The sequence below is a fragment of the Rosa rugosa genome, chromosome 3, assembly GCF_958449725.1.
Source record: "Rosa rugosa chromosome 3, drRosRugo1.1, whole genome shotgun sequence".
In the NCBI taxonomy this organism is placed as follows: Eukaryota; Viridiplantae; Streptophyta; class Magnoliopsida; order Rosales; family Rosaceae; genus Rosa; species Rosa rugosa.
In genome coordinates this window covers 21,928,646-21,945,407 of record NC_084822.1, presented here as the reverse complement: position 1 = coordinate 21,945,407, position 16,762 = coordinate 21,928,646, and the positions used below count along the sequence as shown (strand labels likewise).

The window sequence follows — 16,762 nt, the reverse complement described above, 5'->3', positions numbered from 1 at the left end:
ACCAGGAGGAAGGTGCAATGGTACAATCCGAATACGAGATCCTGACTTGGTTTGCATATTCTTAATAGTCTCAAACCCCTTGCCAATTATCAAAGCAATCATATTGTTTGAAACTTTCATTACAAACTGTTCATCTCCAGGTTGCATTGAGTTAAATTCCTGAGACAAACTGCTTCCATTGTTGGTACCAAAGTTACCATGTAGACCTCCATTTTGAGTCACAAATCCAGATGGGGGAATAAATGATCCATTGAAATTATGAGCAGGATATTGAGGGTACTCAAGATTGTGGACCGCAAGACTGGTTGGAAATGTTGACTGATATGCATTTGTAGCAGGTACGTCAGGAGGTTTCACAAATCCAAAGTTGGTTGACATAGTGGTTGGTGGTGAAGCATATCCAACTTGACTTGTGCTAACAGGAGACATATTATATGCATTGTAGTGTGTAGGCATATTATATGTGTTTGTGCTACCAGGAGTAGAGCAATTAAAATGAATAGCTACACTAGCAGGATTAAAGTCACCAAGATGTTGAGAAAAACCAGTAGGCAAATATGGTGAGGTGTGAACAAAATTTCCATCAGGATTAAGAAGTGTACCAAGAGATTGGTTCACATGATTAACAACAGATGTAGTCACGGGAGTAGAAGCAAGGGAGCTTGATTCTCGAACAATGTCAGACTCAAAATCCAATAATAGTGTGCGAAGCTGGCTTAGAGTGATCGGCGTCTTACTAGCTCTGATGACAATCTTTATGGTTAAGAAATCAATAGGCAATCCATTCAAGATCAGAGTAACTATATCTTCATCAGAAATATAAACTCCAGCTAATGAAAGTTTGTCTCGAATAGTTTTAAACCGCTCCATATACTTGTCAATGCTATCATTACCTTTCTGAATTTTCTGCATAGAGTTCTGAAGGTCGAAAGCTTTGAACTTTGAAAGTTTAGCATATCTCTCCTCAAGCAAAAACCAAACTTCTTTTGAGGTTTTACTCCCAACAATGAATGAAAGAGCATCTGATGACAAAGTAGCAGCTAGTAAAGTAATCAAGGCAGAGTCAGTCTAGCTTCCTCCAATCCTCATACTCTTGTGTAAACTCAGGAGTAGTACCAGCCTCTGTGCTTTTGTATTTTGGAGGACAAGGCACAGACCCATCAATATATCCCATTAGATCACACCCTACCAACATTGACTCTAGCATGAATCTCCATGTGACATAGTTAGTATCATCTAACTGTAGAGTGATGAGATTGCAGAAGTTGGAAAGGAGACAATCATCCAATCGACTAGTATTCATGATATGAGAGCAAGAAAACCAAACAGAGAAAATCTGGATATACTCAATTTCCAAGCCTTCAACTTCTTCACAAGAAAACCAATAAAACTGAGTTGCTTCAATTATCCCCAAAATCTCAAGAGTTCAGAGATGCTCTTTTAAATTTTCACACTACTAATCAAACTCCCCAAATTTCTGAAGATCAGAGTACACAAGAGTAAGTAGAGATTGAAAGTGAACCAAAAGACTGTATGCTAAGATGAGTAGCTTCAAGTAAACACAAAATCGAACACAGGTAATAAAATGATGGCTTGAATAGTATGTAATATCGACTATCTTTCACACAGAGAAGAGAGCAACAAATCTGAGTCTTGAATTTCCTCAATCGAAAAAGCTAGGGTTTCAATTCTTCACTTTCAACTTTCCAGATCAAATAACTAGAAATAACTTGCTTCAATCACTAAAAGTATGCTTTTGTACTAGAATTCTTCAACAAATCATTGATATATCTCACCAAATCTTGACAAAACCAAATCGCAGAACTATGAAATTGAGCTTATCTCAAGAACGATCACACAAAATCTACAGACACCAAAAAAGTAAGCTTTGCTTGAGTAGCTAGAGCTCCAACAAAGATTCCGGTGCTTCGATAATGAAACCCGGTCCCGATCAGAACCTGGCTCTTGATCCCATGATAGCTTTACAGAGAAACTTGAAGAAATTTGAAGAAGAAGGAAAAGTGAGAAGAGGAAGGGAGAAGAAAACAGAGCTATATTACCAAAAGTGAATCTGTCGAATACAAAATGTGCCTATAGCTACAGTATTCTTTGTGTTTATACCTATTTGTCTAATTACACTTTTAACCCTTAACAGTAATATTTATAAAAACTAACAAAATGATTTATACAAAATTGAGAAGGTCTATCATTCATTAATCATCATATATATAACAAGAGAATTTATTAAGAAAAAAAAAAGAAAGAAATATATTTACAGTTTTACACAGATAATACTAATAATAGATGTTATAGTTACCTGCGGCAGCTGCATGAACAACATTTCGTTTCGAGTCCCTAACTTTCAAGACCACCCTACTCTTGTAATGAGCATTAGACGCATAGAAGTCAAAGAGAGCCATTTTTATGCAGCTCAACCAATTTTTTTGAGCCCGTGAATGTATATGGTCATCCAAAACAACTCCCACATTTCACTGGGATGATGGTTTTGCTTTGTGGCATAGCCAAGGAAATTGATGATGAAAGAAACAAAAAAAACATAGAACTCAGAGCAAGCTTATTTTCAAGGCTGGAAGGGTACTTAACTTTGTTGATCATATTTTGACTCTTCTGAAGATGGCATAAGAATTTAAAAGCCCTTGTATATATATAGGTAAATCTTTTATCAGGTACCGCTACCATTGGCCTATCCTAGCTATATTCGGAAAGAACAAATATCCTTGTGCTTAGTTCAATGCATGTAGTAATAGTTCCTAAAACAAGATAAGTAAAACAATCCAAATTAGTTGACTGCGGCTAAAATCTAAAAAAGAATGCGAATAGAAGTGCAAGGTAATGTCAGAGAAAATCATTTGAAAATGGTGAGTGAAATGGTAAGAAAAGGAATAGGGTCAAGAAATATTAGATTAAACTAACAGGAGAAATTTCAATCAAATTCCAAACTGCATGAGACATAGTTTGATTGTCAATGGGTTTGATGGAGCATCAAAAGAGGAAGACATAATTTGTCCTGTATATGTTGTCAATCTCTCTAACTGGTATCTAAGTAATTAGAGATTAAAATTTCCAGCTGATGTCTCAATTCTATTGTTTGTCTTGTATACATTGTTCATCTTACTAGTAGTCTTCTTTTGATTTGAAGTGCATGTGCAGTTGTGCACCACATTTCTATTTTTTCACCACCGGCCAGAGTTCAATTTTAAAAGTAGTTCAAAAATACACAAAACCGATATCATATCCAATGACTGGTCTTGTTGAAGGGAACAAGATAACCCAAGTGTATGCCTACTGGAATGTCAACAAAATCAATTGTTTTGTAACACAAACGATAAATCGGATTAGTACCTAACTTAATTAACTAACTTGCTAGACAGACTTCAGCAACTGTGAAAAATTACAATAACTCTTTCATAATCAAAACTCATTCAAGTTACAATGATATTACAAGGTGCATATACAATTAAGGATGACTATTTAAATAGTGGGAAAAACTAATAATTAATAAGCTACTTCTATCAAGCCATCAACAACATGTCCGTATAGCTGAGAAATTATATCAATTACTTCATTGGGCAATCTATTGAGTACGTTCTTGGTCTTCCAAGTAAACTCAAGAGATCAATTTCTCTAGTCTACTCACCATAAATTTGACTCAAATCATTATTCTAGACCTAAAAAATAAACCCAATCAACATATGCAAGTAGAACCTTTTTCTCTCCTATAACTCGAAGTGTACTTCAGTGTGGCCTGAATAGCTTGAGGGACTTGTGGGGTAGTTTGTTATCTTCCAGTCCCCTCAGTATAAATATAGAATATTCCGTTTTCTTTTTCCCCCATATATTCTTAAAACGTCATGTAATCTGGAAGATCTGAAAGATTAACAGACTAAAAAAAACAATTATTCAGAGGGTAGTCAATACTGAAGAAAGAGAGGTAGGCCTGTCCTTGGTTGAGGCTTTCGAGGAATGGATAGATGGATGATGGTTATCTGGAATCTGGAAGTCTCATTCCCGCCCAAGTCTCTATGTGCCCAACAACCAAAAAGGTAGATGAACCAGGAAGTCACTTATGGCCTTCTAAAGGCCCACCCCGGTGTACACATCAGAGAAAGAAAAAAATGTTTCCTGCAAGAACAAGTGGTCATAGAACTACTAGAACCGACTTAATCCCTCGCTTAGGGCATCGATACCGGTGGAAGGATCTCCACCAGACCGAGAAGTGCTCGCAAATAGAGAAGAGAGCTCGAATCGCGTTGTTGCAAGAATGAATCTTCTTTATTTTTAGGGGCTGTGACCAGTTACCCATTTTTAGCCCAAAAAATGCCCACTTACTCCACCAAGAGTTTTTTAACCCCATTTACCCAATCTTACATCTATTGACATTTTAGCCCCTGTTAATTAAATTAAAACTCATCCATCTCTTATCAGTCTCTCTCTCCTTCCCAAACTCTCTCTCTCTCCCCCCGATCTCCACCTCCACTCTCTCTCTCTCTCTCTCTCTCTCTCTCTCTCTCTCTCTCTCTCTCTCTCTCTCTCTCTCTCTCTCTCTCTCTCCTCCCCATGATCTCCACCTCCGGTCTGTCTCTCTCTCTCTGATCGCCGCGCCGGAGATGCAGTCCAAATCTGAACACGACGATGAAGCTCCAATCGGCGATCCAACGTTCTCGTCGCCGTTCGATTGATCGGCGATCCAGCCACTCCAACGTCCTCGTCGCAGTTCATCGGCAATGTGTCTACTGCCCCTAACGCTGCCCCTAAACCCTAAACTTAACACGAAGACATTATTTGGGGGCAGTAATGTGTCTACTGCCCCCCACTAAACTATTATTACTGCCCCCCACTAAACCATTAAAACTTGCCCCAGTTTTGTGAAGGGTTCTGACTTCGTATGAAGACATTATTTGGGGGCAGTAATGTGTCTACTGCCCCCCACTAAACCATTAAAACTTGCACCAATTAAGTGAAGGGTTCTGACTTCGTATGAAGACATTATTTGGGGGCAGTAATGTGTCTACTGCCCCCCACTAAACCATTAAAACTTGCACCAGTTTCAAGGATTCACAGTGTATTGCACTTTATCACAAACAAATCAACAAGAGATGATTACTGTCTCCTAAGAAAGACATTATTGGGTGGCACTAATGTGTCTACTGCCCCCCAATAGACCATCAAACATTACACCGCTTCCTATGTTTCGCAGATTATACAAGTTATTCACACTCAAAACAACAGATAATGTCTAAAAACCCACATTATGAGGGTCAATATTCTGTCTACTGCCCCCCACTAGACTGACACAAACAACACAATTTTTTTCATTTATCAACTACTGCAATTTAACACTACATTTACTTTGGAATAGCAGTTTTCAGTCCGTCAATAAATAAAGCAGTCATCATTGGCCCCCAATACAAAGTCTACTGGGGGGCACTAATGTTACAACTTTTATGGTTATGACTGCACAATAGCAGATAGCCATTTTCAGTCCGTCGTCGATTCCTTCAGAAGGTCAACCCCGGCCTCGCCGAGCTTCTCAGCGACGAGGACCGTCGGCTTGGCGTCGAGCCTGGCAGCGGAGAGCACGACGACGAGTTTCGGCGCGGCGATGGCTAGAGCAGGCGTCGTGGGCGACCTGCCGGAGGGATGGAGGGAGGGAGAGAGAGATCTGACGTCTTCTGGAGAGAGAGAGAGAGAGAGAGAGAGAGAGAGAGAGAGAGAGAGAGAGAGAGAGAGAGAGAGATAGAGAAATCGGTGAGGGGGGAGGAGAGAGAAATCGGTGAGGGGGAGAGAGAGAGAGAGAGAAACTGAGAGTAGAGAGATTGAAGGAGAGGGCAAAAAAGTCCCAAAAATTAATAAAAAGAATTAATTGGGTAAAGGGGAAATAATCCCTTAGAGTGTTTTGGGTAAATGGGGTTTAAAAACTCTTAGTCGGGCAAGTGGGCACATTTTAAGCTAAAATTGGGTAAATGAGCATTTTCCCTTATTTTTAACCACCTTCTCTGAACGTTGGTAATGACTAAACAACCTTTGACCACTAAATAAGGCACCTGACGATAAGTGATTCTATTGATTTCACGCACCAAGCATTTTATGGAGGAGGCATTGGAAGAGACATAGTAAAGTTCGTCTGATTACTATCACCTAAAGGCACCCACTCGGTCTAGTCATTTTAGTTTATTCCACCCCCTTTTTTCTTCGGCTTCCCTTGCCCAGGGAGGTAGCACTGCTTCCATCCGAGTAGCGCCGGTGGAAGTCCGAATGGAGGTCTGATACCCCCACAAGGCCAGTGGCAACTTTTCGGGCCAATCTCGATATGTGTCTGTCATCTTCCATAGGATCTGACCTATGTTTTTATGCCTCCGCTGTTCTATTGGTCTGAGGCCTGTACGGCGAGGATTTGTGCTGTTGTATCGCTGCTCAACTTCTTTTTTGAGGTGAGATCCCAGATCTGAAATTATCTCGTGCGGTACTCCATATCTGCAGATTCTGTTTTCTTTAATGATCTTGGCCTATTTCAGTCTTTGATAAGATGCTGCTCCTGGTAAAGTAATCAATTGTGCCACTAAGATGTATTCGTGTCCATTTGATGCTTTGGGTGTCACCTTTCCGATGATGTCAATTCCCCATGTGCAAAATGGCCATGGAGAGGTAAGATTGTGAAGTAACACCTGTCCATTTGATACTCAAGGCGTATTCGATGCGAGTCTGAAAAACGTTATGAAGAGATGAAGAAAATGTAAGGATGACTAGCTATCGAAATTGAAGATTTAGAATAATACTAAACAAAAGATCTGACTTCCTGTTAATCAAAGCCCTCAATATTTTCTTCATAAAAAGTCACAATTCCTATCAAGGCAGCCTATCCAAGAAATGGTTGTGTGGGAAAGTTATTTCTTGGTGCCTTCTTTATCTCTTAGAGATTGAGTATATATGACTCAAAAAGGGAAGACTAGACTAATTAAACAGCATACTCAACCTAGAAAGTGTTGGAGTGATTTAGACTTATCTCACTCGCAGCTTTCATGGGTCAGCCATTTCATCAAGCACCTGCAAGGTGCAATAACACCACTTAAGTGGGTAACACCACTTATCTAACAACCTCATTTTTCTTAGTACACTTTCTAACAAAAATCCATTTATGGCCAACAGGTTTTACATTTGGGAGTGTCTACGTTATAGGCTCAAATACCTGTCTCTTTGCTAGTGAATCTAATTTAGCCTGGATTGCATCTTTCCATTTAGCCCAATCCGCTCTTCGTTGACATTCTTCAACAAAGCGAGGTTCGATATCATCATATTCTATATTTCTTTTTGCAATAGAATATGCAAAGGCATCATCAATAGAAATAGAGTTTCTATTCATCGTCTCATGTACACTAGTGTAATTCATGGAGATCTCTCTATTTTCTGAAATTGGTTCTGACATTGGAGTGTCACCCAATGATGTCTCTTGGACATAACCATAATCTGAAATATCTTCATGAGACGGATTATTCACATCAATGATTAATGGATTATTTTGTGCCAAACTCGCTTTCTTTCTTGGGTGAGAATTCATCGAACCTTTGGGCCTCCCTCGCTTCCTTGTAGGGAGCCCGGCCTGAGCCACTGCGCCATCACCATTGTGGGCGGCAGCGCCGTACCCAATGACACTAGGGACGGCGCCATGTCCTCTATTTTTAGGGATTTCAATCCTTGCAGGTACGTTTGCAGCAGGTATGTGTGATCTCATCATTTTAGCGATATCAAAAAACGTGTCAGGCATCGAATCTGCTACATTCTGAAGATCGAGAATTCTCCGCACTTCAATTTCGAACTGTGCGGTTCGGGGATCAAGATGAGACAAAGTGGGGACAGACCACGACAATTCCTGTCATTTCTGTTGAACATTTATGTTCTTATCTCCCCCAAACGACGGGAAGACTGTCTCATCAAAGTGACAATCCACAAATCTAGCGGTAAAGAGATCGCCTGTCAAGGGTACGTTCTAAGTAGCAGATAATAGTTGGAGAGTCATATCCAACATAAATGCCTAATCGTCTTTGAGGACCCATTTTAGTGCGCTGTGGCGGCGCAATTGGCACATAAACTGCACACCCAAATATGCATAAGTGTGAGACATCAGGCTCATACCCAGTCACCATCTAGGACGCAGAAAAGGGTTGAGTGGCAGTGAGTCTCAGACGAATAAGCATAGCTGCATGCAATATTGCATAGCCCCAAGCAAAAATAGAGAGATTGGTGCGCATAACCAATGCTCTAGCAACCATTTGTAGTTGTTTAATGGCAATTTCTGCGAGACCATTTTGGGTGTGAACATGAGGAACTGGATGTTCAACTTCAATCCCAATGGATATGCAATAATCATCAAAAGTTTTTAATGTAAACTCCCCAGCATTGACAAGTCTTATAGACTTAATAGGATGATCAGGGTGGTGATCCCTTAACTTAATAATTTGTGCTAGGAGTTTAGCAAATGCAGCGTTCCTTGTGGACAATAGTATGATATGTGACTAGCATGTCGATGCATCAACCAACACCATAAATTATCTAAATGGTCTGCAGGTGGTTGAATAGGTCCACAAATATCACCTTGGATTCTTTGTAAGAATGGAATGTTTTTTTAGTGTCCTTTGCATAGGATGGTCTTGATGTGAATTTTGCTAAAGAGCAGGTTTTGCAGAACGAATGATGGCCTTTATAAATAACCAATTAGGATTTTAGTTGAGCCATGAAGTCACAATTGACTTTAGAAATAGAAAGAGGAGTCAAAGAAGGGTCCATGGCGTCAAAGCCATATTGTTGTCGCATAGGGTAGACGGCGCCGACCCTAATTGGCCGGTCTTGCACAGTCTTGGCCCCGTGAGGCGCAGGTGCATCTCCTCAAACCAATTTTTAATTCTTACTTCTCTTTGTTCTGAAGAATGGATGTCCGTGTGAAGTTTTTAATATACGGATCATCATATCACGACTTGGGTGTCCCAAACGGTCATGCCAAAGCCTATATGTGTCGGAATCCCATAAGTCATCTCTTATGACATGGTCGAATTCAATAATTTGAATAGTGGTTGCATACAACCCACTAGAGCGACACATAAGTTTCTCTAAGACTTGTTTATGTCCGTAGTCATTAGAGGTGATGCAAAGGAACTCTTGGCCATTCTCACAATGTGTTTCCACATGAAAACCATTGGCTCTTATATCTTTAAAGCTCAAAAGGGTTCTTTCAGCCCTAGGAGCATAGAGAGCTTCAGTGACATTAATGATTGTTCCATGTGGCAACAAGAATTGAGCTGGTCCTCGAGCATGAATCAATTTAGATGACCCTGCCATCGTAGTCATTGAAAATCGAGTAGGCGTTATCTCAAGAAATAACTGCCTATTTTGAAGTATGGTGTGCGTAGTAGCACTATCCATGAGGCATTCTTGCTTTTCGGGAAACATACTTGAATGAATAAAGTTTGAATCAAAATCGACACTTTATTTCAATGAAAGCCAATGATTACGTCAAAGTTTCTATATCAAAATTTAATCTAAAAATGATAATCAAGTTTAGACAAGTAGTAGTTACTCAATCCTTTCAGTAACTCCAATTTGGTTGTGACCAGGTAAGGTAAGGCGAGGTTTTGGTGGAGCTATGCTCACTTGTAAAACCATTCTCTCAGTTCAAATCTTTCCTAGACATCACAAATAATTGGGTGAGCCTAGTGAGAAAGAGTTATAACCACTGTCCTTGTTGATAATTTCCAAAATTTGGATGTGGAATGAAAAAAATGACGTTTGTATGGTCAAATTTTGATGCTCACGAACCCCCTTAGTCCGTAGCCTACGAACGCTCTTAGTCCGTGATTTATGAACGCTCTTAGTTCGTAATCTAGCGTGAACTCCCCACGGTTCCACTTTGGTGAATCAAACCCACGTTATAAGAAATGTGGGATGTAGAAGAAGGGATTTTGTCAGTCCCTGAAGAAAAATAAAAAAAATTGAAATTTCAAAAAATGGGGAAAACTTACTTGTGATAACTTATTAATTTCGGAGCTTGAAATTCTTAATACACGCGCATGTTGATGAAGGATTGCCACTTGCTATCAATCCTGATGTAGGATTGCAAGCTGTTTTGCCGGAAGATGCTAGGCTTGGGCGGAGGTGCTACTGGCCTTGGCCGAGAGGGCTGGCTGGTATGGCAGGCGGCTGGTCGGTCTGTGGCCGAGAGCTGCTGGCCAATTGGCTGATGTGGCACGGCTGGCTGGTCTGGCCGAGAGCTGCTGGACGTCGCCGGACAGGCTGGCCAGCAGAAGCAACGTGCTAGCGAGGCTAGCTGACGAACGCAGGAACGTACAATGAGGAGCTGCAGGGGCAGCGAGGCTATCTAAGTGAGGTAAGTGGTGGAGGAAAATTTGTTGGTTTTTGGGTTTTTCGTTTCAGGGTTAGGACTCGTGCTGATAACGTGTTTTAGGAAATTGGATACAAAGGGAGAATTGAGAGAGAATAGTGAGAATAGTTGTGTGTATTCATTGATAATAGGAGCCCTATATAAAGGTATTACAAAGTACATAATCTTGGAGTACACGCATTCCTATTTTAACTCGGAGTAAAAAAATCTCTCCTATTACAACTATAGAACTAATCCTAGTTTGACAAGGCACACTAAATGTCAACATTCTTCAACATATAGCTAGGATGAAAACTGATATAGTGCAAACAAAAAAAAGCCTAATAGCCAAAAAATTGCTACCCTAGATTTTATGGTAGCCCCAATTTGTTATCTAAGTTTTTTTTTTTTCAAGCAATTTGCTACTTTAAGTTTTTAAAATTAATCAATTATTACCCTTCTAGTCTTCTACATACCAAAGTAACTTGTCTTAATTGGTCAATTTCTTCCCAACATTGTTTAATTTTGAAAACTTAGGGTGGCAAATTGGTAATTTTGAAAATTTAGGAATACAAATTAGCTAAGTTTGAAAGTCTAGAGCCCTAGAGTAACAAATTTGACGGAATGGTAGCAAACAAATTGGCTAATTTAAAAAATATAAGGTAGCAAATTCGCTAAAATAAAACTTGTAGCAAATTGACTGAAAATGTGGAGTTGGATGCCTTGGCATGACATTTGCTATGTAATATCACATTTGCAATATAATATCATCAAGACTTGAAGGTAAAATCCAAGGAAATCTGGCAAATGTGTAAGATTTTTTGGTTGTATTGGATTTCTCTGGATACACATTGAATTAGAGTAGGACGAATTCTCTATCTAGTCGATCATGCGTATGGTGACTAATTACTTGAAGAGTAGGTACAAAAATTTTTTTTTGGATGTCCTTGATAATTTTGAAGACTTGCACCTAATGAGACGAATAACCTATATCTGAACTATTAATGAAGAATTATTAGAAAATCATAGTCGATTTGGCGTGCTTCGATGTTTACTAGCAATCCTAAATGTAAAGGAAAGATCCATTCTCAAAGTACGATACTTTGTGGTGAGTGGATGCAATTGTGATATTGTATAGCTCAATCGTCTTTGGTAAATATTGATTTGAATCTTCGTTCGGAACACTATGGTTTGTCGAATACTAACTAGGTGACTAGGAAGTGATTTCAAGATAAGGTTATGAATATTTACGAGTGACTTAGTTACTAGATGTTAGCTATCTAGAATACATTAGGGTGATATTACCGTTCAACATCATTGAAGTCAAAGCTTGGATTTCCAAGTACGCTATAGGGGAACAATTTCTAATAAATGTTAATGTAATGACCCAAATTGCACCTCACTAATTTGAGCACGTCACAGTGCTGTGAGTCTCTAAAATATAAACCAAGTGCTCGATTTACACTCTAGAGAACCGCAAGGTATTTTGTTAAGAAGACTTTTCGTAAAGGCACAGCAGAAACTTAGAAATACTTTTATGGTGAAAAACCCTTTCGAATTGTTAAATTCACATGATTCATCTAGAATTCATCATTTTGACTAGTTAAGAGATAATGAACTTGGAAACAATGATCAACATGAAACAAAGAAACGTTCATGTTCCGCGAATTTCAAGAATAGAGGTCAGCATGAATTCAGAACCTGGTTCTCCTACGACGGTTTATCGAACTCATTTAAGCACACCCAGCTCAGTCCACTGCAATCCCGTTACCAGTGCACAGTACCTGCATCTACACTATTGTAGAGGATGAGCTTTTGTCCTCGCTGCTCAATAAGGGCTTCACCCTGGTTAGGTTTGAAAACTTTTAACTTTAGGGGCGCGCCAGTATGAAAACGTACTTAAAACAACTGATTTAAAGAATGACAGACTTTTAAAACATTTTTCGATTCGAAAACTGATGCATGAAACTCAAATAAACACGGCGCCACATATTACTTGATGACCGCTCCCATAAACCCACTAAACGATCTTACCACATATAGATTTTTTAAACCTGGTAAGCGTAGCGAGAGCGTCCATCCTAGCTATTGAATAATAGCTACCTAGCTACAAACAGAATATGGTCATCATTGCAATCGAAGCACCGTCCGACTGGTGTAGCTAACCATCCGGATGTTAAGGGGATCAAACCCAAGGAAGTCAGTGCTACCCTTCGCTTTCAAGCCAACAATAGGTCTCATGTGCACGTTAACTTTAAAACACTTAAAACTTTAATTGAGTAGCATTTTCATCATGCATCGCACATAAATCGAAAACACAAGTTTACTAACCAAGAATGAGTCTCGAGTCCCCAACCTGAATTCCAATGCTTATCTTTCATGTAGTTCGAGTACTACGAGCCATGTCTGACATAATAATCGTTAATAATCCACCGAGCAAATATTTAAAGTCTTGACAATTATCTAGTCGTCCAATAAACCTTTCCTGGTTTGACCAATGTTTGACCATTTGTGACCAATTCCTCAATTAGTCCAATTATCATGCCTTTTAACATATTCTTTCTCATTCCCTTAGTAATTAGGTCGCATAGTAATTCCGTCGAATTACTATGGACACCCATTTTTGATTTAGCAACCTTCCAAACTTCACAATCACTTTTAATTATTGGGCTGGGCTTGGGCCCGGCCTGTGATGATCTGGATTTTTTGTTATTTAATTTTAGTAATTAATAATGGACTAGTTGTACGAATTATTGTTATTATGCTTTATTCGTATGTCGTATGTGAAGTGGAATTGTTTCGGACGACTAATTATTTGAAAAGTGTGGTTTTAGGGGGGGGGGGGGGGTACAAAGGTTGACTTTTTGTATGTTGAGATTCTCTGAAAACTTCCTTCACTAAAGTCGTAGAGCACGTCAATACGAGTTCGTGGACATGTGACATGTAAAAATCGGAGCTTTTATGCGAAAGTTAAGGCCTTTGGAAGTTTCAGATATTTTTGGAAAATCACTATAAATAGAAATTTCCATTTTCAGAAATTTATTATTTTCATTTTGGAAACTTCCCTTTTCAGAAAATTTTCAAACGCTCAGTTCTCTTTCCTCAGGCTCGCGACCCGACCCGAACCCGTTGATCCGACCCGGATTTTTCTCTGATCTCCGGCGACCTCCGGCGTGGAAATTTTGGACAGACTTTTTTGCCTCCACCGTGCGCTCCTCCCTATGGAATCCTCTAGCGATGATTTGCACCGTGAGCGGCGCTGCAAGGCGGTGACTTTGGGTGCAGTCGGACCCGGTCGGAAATCTCAGTTCCGGCGACGACAATGGCTCAAACTTGGCTTCTTGAGTTCGTTGGAGCCTCCCCTGTCGATCCTTGGTGGTTGTTTGGAGCGATTTACGTTCAACACGAGGTGAACAGTGATCCTCGGCTTGTGAGCTTGATTATGGCCGATCTAGGCTGAGTTTGTTCAAACCCCAGGTATTAAAGTTGTTCTATTTGGTGTTCTTGACATTTTGGACGGTTGGATTAAGATGGTTTTAAGTTTTGGCTAGCGGTGATCGTGGTGGTTGTGCCACCGCCTGTGGCGGCACTTTGGCGGCGTTCTGGCCATGTAAGGGACTGTTTCTTATGTTATTTATCATCTACTCGTCAATACGAGAGTTTTGATATATAATACAAAATTTTTGGAGATCATATGAATATGTTATGATTTTTACGGTTTCGGACCGTTCGATTATTCGATCCGTGAGGATTCGAGCATTCGATCGACTTGTGGTTTTGACATATCGATTGTAGAAGTATTCCGGAGACTTTGGGTGGTCTCGGATGTGGTTTCGCCTCGATTGGCGTCACTTTTGGGGATTTTAGTTCAAAACGGGGTTTGCGGATTTAAATCGCTTGTGATTCGTTACTAAGTTGAGACCGTATGTGATTAGGTACTTGACGAAGTATTCTTGGATGGATATTTTGTGGTTGTGCTGCTTTGTTCTGTATAGAAGACGCAGCATGAATTTTGAGGTGAGTAATCTCACAATGTTCATTTACGAACTGAATTACCTTTATCGTTTTGGGAGTTATTTATTTAAGAGCTAAAATCATTTTACCACCCTGAACTTTACACCTAAAATCATATGTGCCCCTAAACTTCTAATATGATCGCTTGTGCCCTTGTACTATCCAATGTGATTGATTATAGTCAATCCTTAACTAATCCATTAATTTCTTCATAAATTGGTGATGATGAGAGTCTACTTAGGGTCAGTTTTTAGCTTTGGACATGTAAATGGTGTTTGAAGGCCAAAATCTAGTTTGAGTGGGCAACACTGTGAAGAAATTGATGGATTAGTTAAGGATTGGCTATAATCAATTAGATTGGGTAGAACACGGGCACAAGCGATCATATTAAAAGTTTAGAGGCACAAATGATTTTAGGTATAAAGTTAAGAGTAGCAAAATGATTTTAGCTCTTTATTTAACTGCAAACTATAGTTGATATTAGTAGGCATTCCTGAGTAAATGACTACGTATATATATATTTACATGACATGTATATTTATGGGTAGTTTTGTTGATTGAGGAAAACAATATGCACGATTGTGCTCTTTTATTGTTTTGTGTTGTGGCTTTTCGGAAAACAAATGTTGGGGAAATGATTTGTTTCTATTGTTTGAAAGGGAGAATTTTTCGAACAATACCTGAACTAAAGGTCACTGTGAATTAACGTTCCTCACTTTACACTAATTACACTTTGGTACCTGGACTATAAATCTCAATCCACTTTTGGTACACGCCGTCAATAACACCGTTAACCTTATGTCATTTTTCATTTTTCAAAGGTAGTTTGGTATATTCTGTCTCTCTCTCTCTCTCTCTCTCTCTCTCTCTCTCACCAGCAACCGGGAAAACAAATCTCCATAAAATAATCAAGCCAAAGAACTTGAGTTGAACAAAGAACCAAACTTGAGCTGAACAAAGAACCCAGAAATACATAATGTGGATTTGATATATTTCTCACCAACCATCACATAATACACTTCCAATTCAAAACACCATAACACATTCACCAAAACACAAACCACTCTTCCAAAACTAAAAAGTAAAAACACAGTAAGAAAAACAAAATTCACATTCTGCGAAGATTAAACTAAAACCATTCAGACCCAAAATGTCAAACAACTTCATACCACTCTGAGCTCCAAAACCCAGAAATTTAAGCAAAAAAAACTAAGAGAAACCCAACAAAAAAATATACACCCAATATGAAAAACTGGAAAAAAAAAAATCCGATCTTGGTAGCAGTTCTTACTACCTTGTGCTTCATAGTTCATAGCAGTTCTGATATGGTCTCCCAAAACGGAAAAGGAGAGAAAAGAGGCTTGCAGAGCTTGATTTATTATGGACACAGACACCCTCGAATATCTTGTTGTATCTTCGAGGATGGGGGACTATCACTATATCTACAAGGTCTTGGGCGGAGCCTCCACCCAGTGGAACGATAATCAGGCAAAGCTTGGCAATCTTCTGCCAAGAAACCAGCGTTTAAGCCTCCTCCCTTCACTCCGGCCGACGACGAAGCCTCTCTTCCTAAAGACAATTCTTGGACCGATGACAAGACCCAACAAGACCTCGACGATCTCGAAGACGATCCCGATCTTGACGACAATCTCTTCCTCGAGGAATACAGGAGGAAGAGGCTGTTTGAATTGAGAGAAGCGGCTGAGGTTGCAAGTTTTGGATCGGTGGTTTCAATTTCGGGATCAGATTTTGTGCGTGAGGTTTCTCAAGCTCCACCTGACGTTTGGGTGGTGGTGATTCTCTACAAAGAAGGAATTGCAGAATGTGGATTGTTGATGCAGTGTCTCGAAGATTTGGCAACAAAGTACCCAGCTACCAAATTTGTGAAAATAATATCCACGATTTGGGGGACGATAAGATGGAGCTGCTTGTGCTGAAGACGCCGCCGACGGAGGTTTGATTTGTGCGGTGGAACAACCGATTTGTGCACCACCAATTTTCTTTTTCTTTTTATTAAAAAAAAAATTGATTTTCTAAAGGTGGATAGTGAAGAGACAATTTTACCCTTGAAAATATGGCAGGTGGCATGCCAACTAACAGAGTTATTGACGGCGTGTACCAAAAGTGGGTCGGGATTTATAGTCCAGGTACCAAAGTGTAATTAGTGTAAAGTGAGGAACGTTAATTCACAGTGACCTTTAGTTCAGGTACTGTTCGAAAAATTGATGGATTAGTTAAGGATTGGCTATAATCAATTAGATTGGGTAGAACAAGGGCATAAGCGATCATATTAAAAGTTTAGAGCCACAAATGATTTTAGGTATAAAGTTAAGAGTAGCAAAATGATTTTAGCTCTTT

General features: G+C 39.5%; 2 pseudogenes; one reads left to right on the top strand and one right to left on the bottom strand.

Annotated features, from left to right (window-relative positions):
* The window catches only part of LOC133737432 (glutamate receptor 2.2-like), a 65,802-nt pseudogene that overhangs the window by 7,785 nt on the left and 41,255 nt on the right, over positions 1 to 16,762 (bottom strand).
* Positions 15,707 to 16,341, top strand: LOC133735641 (uncharacterized; annotated as a pseudogene).